The sequence below is a fragment of the Limulus polyphemus genome, unplaced genomic scaffold (assembly GCF_000517525.1).
Source record: "Limulus polyphemus unplaced genomic scaffold, Limulus_polyphemus-2.1.2 Scaffold47, whole genome shotgun sequence".
NCBI classification, from domain to species: Eukaryota; Metazoa; Arthropoda; class Merostomata; order Xiphosura; family Limulidae; genus Limulus; species Limulus polyphemus.
The window spans coordinates 1,404,583-1,411,192 of record NW_013665657.1 but is presented as its reverse complement, the minus strand read 5'-3'; positions in this window follow the sequence as shown (position 1 = coordinate 1,411,192).

The window sequence follows — 6,610 nt, the reverse complement described above, 5'->3', positions numbered from 1 at the left end:
TAATGCTGGAGATTAATAGACGATTGAAATGGATATAATATCAGACCAAATATAGTCGTGAAATGGGGAAGGTCCCATTGCATTCTGCCTGTTTGTTTGTGTATTGCTCGATTTTCTTTTACCAAAAACGGATACAAAAGACAAAAGAAAATATCATAGATAATAGTTCATTTTTCGAAAATTTTTTAATAAATGTTAATCACATTTTTATTTAGAAATGCTTAAATCAATTTCATTTGTGTTCTTTTCGTTAACGTGTTAATAACTTAGTTGCTAACCAACTCTAATCACCAGAATTCTTTCTAAAGACCTGAATAGAAGTGTATGTTTATGAAATTACTTTTCTGCTATATTCGAACAAACTAACACTATCACAATTTATACATTATTTATGTTATTTACTGTTTTAATATTTCTAGACATCTATTATTCCATCTTATATTCATGAGTTTCACATGGCACTTGAAATTTAAACAACTGATACATAACATGTTTACGTAACATTTAAATAATTATATAATAAATTATTGCAAGTTATTTCCAAAAATTCTTCACAGTGGCAGAAAAATTACCATCCGCAATCAGACAAGATAATGAATGTATATCTTACAGGCATAGGAAGCAAAAGTTACCTAGGAGAAGAGGCTAAGGTGCATACGTGACCTCAACATGATAATTCTTTGGGTATCAGAGGTATGACCACAAGAAAATGTAGAATTTATAGACTTCAAATTGAACAATTACTAAAATATACATGGTGGGACGTACACGTAATTTGTGGTAGCTTTAAAGTTATTAACATCTCTTTGCCCAATTTACCAGATGCAGATCTGGGGAGATTACACACCCTATTCTCCTTTCCTTCGTCTATGATTGGGAGCCATTTCCTAAATTGTTTCACATTGTTGGATAACTTGCCATCTTCTTTCTGACAAAAAAAAAATGCATTGGGTTTGTTTGTTTGTTTGTTTTGAATTTCGTGCAAAGCTCCACAAGGGTTATCTGCGCTAGCCGACCCTAATTTAGCAGTGTAAGACTAGAGAGAAGGCAGCTAGTCATCACCACCTACTGCCAACTCTTGGGCTACTCTTTTACCAACGAATAGTGGGATTGACCGTCACATTATAACGCCCCCACGGCTGAAAGAGCGAACATGTTTGGTGTGACGGAAATTCGAACCCGTGACCCTCAGATTGCGAGTCGAGCGCCCTAACTACCTGGCCATGCCGGGCCAAAAATGCATTGGGAATTATTTCGCAATTATATCTTACTATTATTATGTTTGAATAACTTGATTTTAACAAATGGTCCGTTTATGGCTTTAAAATGGTCATTTCAGTATAAGGGCGTTATTAGTGTATGCACGTTTTTAGCAAGCTATCAAGGTATCTATCATGAGCTGATTTTAAGAACAGTAGTTCACGTTCTAGCTGCAATTGTGTTACTTTCCATAGCCAGTAGTAGAATATTGTATTTCAACACATATTTGTATTTTTTCCTTATCGTAAACTGACTTCATCTTGCTCCAAACTTTATAATGGGTATAAATTGAATCTCAAAATCTCAAAATATACAACTCAAATGATGGACTATATACATATGATACGATACAACATCTTTGTATCATGAAAGGCTCCTGCTACGTCGGATTTGAAATCAATTGTTCGTAAAGAACGCTGCATCTTATTAGGCCTTTATATTTCAGTCTCTTCAGACAAGAGCGTCTTCTCATGCCTGACGGTTACCTCGCTTCTTTATTTGAGAAGAGTCTTTAAGTTAATAAGGGGGGTCGTTGTCTCTTCAACAGCTGGTGGTTGTTTTGTGTGCAACCTCAGCAGCGGAATAAAGTTTTTAACCCAATCAGACTGTAAAAGTTTCCCAGCTTTGTTAGTTTTTACCTTCACAATCTCTATATTTTCATTTCTGCTTTTCCAGACTCTAACAAAAAATATTTTACTCACGATTTTTACATTTAATTGTTATCTGGTAATGAAACGAAAACTTTAATAACAGCAAATTCCTCTGCGGGCTGCTCATTTACTTATATAAAATCACAACTGTTAGTATTAATTTCAAAGACAAGTTTTCTGAAATTCGCAGTTATGTTCTTTTAACAGTAAAAATATTGACAATAGTATATTATATGAAGTTAAACTTAAAATTTTAGAAAGACAACAAGTAGAAATATGTGTTATAAAAAACGTAAATCATGAAATTGTGACAAGACCAAACAAAAATTCATAAAATGTGAAGTCACATTTTCTCATCATTAGATCAGGTAGAACTAATTTTTCACGTTTGAGTGTTGCATCGCTTAGATTTGAGTCTAAATAGTCCAAACCCGTAGAAAAGCTAAAACATCTTTTAAATTTTCAAACGTTGACCTCTTCTGACGAGTATCAACTGCTACGTTTGGTGTAAACTATAACAGAAACCCAGATATTTAGGCTTAAAAAACAACCAGAAGTATTTTAATAATAGCAATATCCGACAAGCTATAAAAGGTGGCCGATGCAAAAAGTTTTTGCAAAGAAAATAATAGATTAACTTCATTAACCTTTGAATCAATATCTATTACAAGTAGTTTTAGCTTTCGAAAAAGCAGACGCAGAATTTTTTTTTTCACTTCTAATTTTCTTTGTATTATTTTCTGTTTTGGAAACTCTTTTTGCCCTCTTTCCTTTGATAACTTTCTCAATGGATACATCACTGTGGTCACATCTATACTGATTACATTTATTGTACTTGAAACACCTTTTCACTCTGCAGTTGCAAGTAAGAGGGGCACAGGATTATCTTCTGCTGTTTCTATAGTGTTCTAGATTAGTTTCTTACGCTTTAAAACTGAAAATAGCGTCGCAAACCTAATCTGTTTTAGGAGAGAAAATGGAGAATATTAGTCAAAGAAAGGGCAAATCATGAATAACTCTGCAATGAAAACGTCACTAGGATTTCGTCTTCCCAGACAGGAAACCCTGTTCCATAACTAAATTCTAGCGTATTATTAGCAAGTTTGAAATTTTCAATATGTTACGTACTCCAGATTTATCACCAGTTTCGTTAATAATGGTTTAAATAAAGTTATCAGAAATGAAAATACGAAATTACAACTCCTATACGTCTATCAACGTTGCAATAACTTACATTTTATTATCGTTATTTTTTGTATTAATGTAGCAGTTGGTACACGCTATTATAACTGAAACTCTCACAGAAACTGTTTCTAACACCCGTTGAATGAATAAAATTACTCGCAGTTCAAGCTCAACTGGAAATTTCGTAAAAGTTAAAAATTTCCACTAAACAACCGTTTTTATACCACTAATTACGGGTAGTGACACGTTGGTTGTAAGTTTTGGTTTAATGAGCATTTTTAAATATATTGAATTTCAAATAATTAATTTTAGATAAAAAACTCAGCGATATTTAAAGCAGTTTGCTTAGAAATAATTGCTTTTTAAACATACTTGATTTTACATTTTGTAAAATTTATTTTGTGTTCTTATACTTCGTAAGTTTTACTAGGTATGTTTTATATTATGCTTAGCTATGCCTGCTTTGCTGTTTTAATAATTTATGTACTACATTTTATATAATATATTCATGTTATTTAGAGTTTTATTTCGATTAATCACTTTTAGCTTTTTATTTATATCTAGCCTGAAAATATTGAATATTTAATACTACATTTCGACTTCAAAAAATATCCAGAGTGAATGTATTATCAGAAGCTGGTGTGTGTTTTGCTAAAATGATATATTCTTCCTAATAGAAAGGGTTTATAGTGTGTATTGCAGGTTATTGATATAACTTTTTGTACATAAATATATGAAATATGAACAAAAACCTGTTCTTAACTTTTAGAGAAATGAAATATGCACAAAAAACCTGTTCTTAACTTTTAGAGAAATGAAATATGCACAAAAAACTTGTTCTTAAGTTTTAGAGAAACATAAAACCCAATTTGTGATTTTTTTTTCTTATTGCTCTTAACATGAATTACCGAATCTTTGAAGAAAGTGTCTACCAATATATGCAATTTCTGACGCAAAATGTATAGAGATGAGTTTTGAAATACAAAATTATTTCACCTTGATGTGGCCGCTCATCTTGTCAGAATACACGACCGAATTTAAAACAGCAAGCTTGATATGAAATTAATCTTCCATCCTTCACCAATTTACCCATGTTGCACCGGCGCCTGAACATTACTTATGTGCATATTTAAAAGAACAGTATACACGAAGGTTCGCTGGAAAAGTTTCCAATAAACGAGAAATTTAAGCACAAATGTTTAGAACTTGCAAGTGATCAGAGAACTTTAACGCATCTGCATTTTTTTATTATTACTATTACAAATTGAACTTTGCACTTTGACATGATACTGGTTGATCCAAAGTTTTGTTTTCTAACTGCATAAGTTTCGTTAGAGTTTCTCTTGTGGATATGGGTGAAATAAGATGTAATAATATTCATTCTTATAAATAAATAAATAACGAATTGTTACAAAAAACATGGCTGTCTTGTGAAGTTTTCAGGGAAACTCATTCTAACCCTTAATCTTAAACCTTAGTTTACTGTTGCTCTAAATTTTTGTAAGATGTACAATTCTGAAGAGAAAAAAATGGAATTTACGATTTTTACGAAAAACAATATATCAAAAAGGATTGGCATGGTCTGGGGGTTAGGGTCACGGATTCGAATCTTATCACCAAACTTGCTCGTCCTCTTAGCCGTGGGGACTTTATAATACAGAGGCCAATCACTATTATCTAATATAACACGTTTTTGAAATATTTTCTTGCTAACTATTGACTATATTATCTAATATAACACGTTCTTGAAATGTTTGTTTGCTTTGATATTCGCACAAAACTGCTCGAGGGCGATCTATACTAGCTATCCCTAATTTTGAAGTGATAGACTAAAAGGAAGGCACCCAGTCAACACCACCTACCGCAAAATCTTGTGCTACTCTTTGCCAACGAATAGACAATCAATAGTTAACAAGAAAATATTGATTCAGTCTATACATTAATGGTAGTTGTGAATTTCAGACAAAGTGTGCATATTATTTTGGCTTCAACAAATAAAAATACGGAAGAAACAAAACAGTCCGAATTGGCCTAGTTAAACATACGTTTCTAATATTTAGTTGATACACTAAAGGGGAGACAGTTAGTCAAAATCGCCCACCACCAACTCTTGAACTGCTCTTGTCAGACCAAATGGTGGGATTCACCACTCTTATATTGCAACCACGGCCTTAAAGCGCAAAGCGTGTTTTTGCGGCAACAGAACGCGAGCCATGAACACTTAAATTTACAGCTTGGGCACTTTATACTAGGCCACGCACAGACGTTAAACACATGAAGCGCCTCGTCTCGTCAGAATTTCAACATTCTTTTTACTAAAACTGGATGAAACCCTTTCATTGCAAAAAAATACTCTTCATAGACATGTAAAAGTCATTTGGTAATTAGCGAATAAAATAAACCGTCAACATAAAAGTTCTCAAGAAGAATCAGTTCATTTTGTGTCTTTCTGCCACATAGTTATTACAGTATGATTAAATACTAAGCATTAAAGTTGTTTTATATTTCTCTCTTTATTTACTAATTTTAAGGATCTGGGCTCAAAACATTTTATACAAACACTAGATATCTCGAGATCAATAAACGTTTACGGAAAATCAACTAGAGAATGCTTAGAGTCCTTAACTAGACGCAAGCATGTAGAAAGATTAAATCCTGAACTAAATGTATTTATAGAGCATGCGTCAGTCCTTAAAAAGTAATTATAGAGAACGTTTCAATCCTTAACAAGATGTGTTTATAGAGAATATTTCAATCCACAACCAGACTCAGTGGTTTCCAAACTATTTTCACTAGCGACACTCTAACCCACTTACTTTGATTTGCGTAACACATCTGGTGCCACATGATATATTTTTATAGAGTATTTTTTATGTTCTTAATTATTTTCGTTTGGTGAATTTCTTGCGTCTCCCCTAGCAACTTTCCGCGACACACAATTTGGAAACCACTGCTTTAGTCCTTAATAAGATGTGTATATAGAGAATACTTCAGTCCTTAACTAGATGTCTATGTAAATAATGCTTCAATCTTTGACTAGATGCGTTTGACCCATTTATGGCTTAGAAATATACTAAACGCTTTCGAAATACTTTGAATTGGCGAAGAAAAACACACCTAGGATCTTTTTTCTTTCTTTTATCGTCAGAGATACAGTCACAGATTAGGAAATGCACAGTATTTCAGATTTTATGAAAATACCATGTTTCATTAAAAACGATAATGAACAGATGAAGATAAACATTTTGTCATACACCTAATTAAAAAAAAATAACTCCCAGAATGTTTTCAAATTTGATGACGAGGAACCCACTTTGAGACTAATAATGCTTGGAGACGGCTTGAATGGATAATGAATGATGATGACAAAACCTTGTCGAATCGTTCTACATTTGCTGTTATGTTAAACTTATATTAAGGTTTTTCTTCATTACCCATTCAAGCCGTCTCCAAGCATTATTAGTCCCAGAATGTTTATCAGTTTCACTTAAATGGCTGCCATCATAGTTAACTTC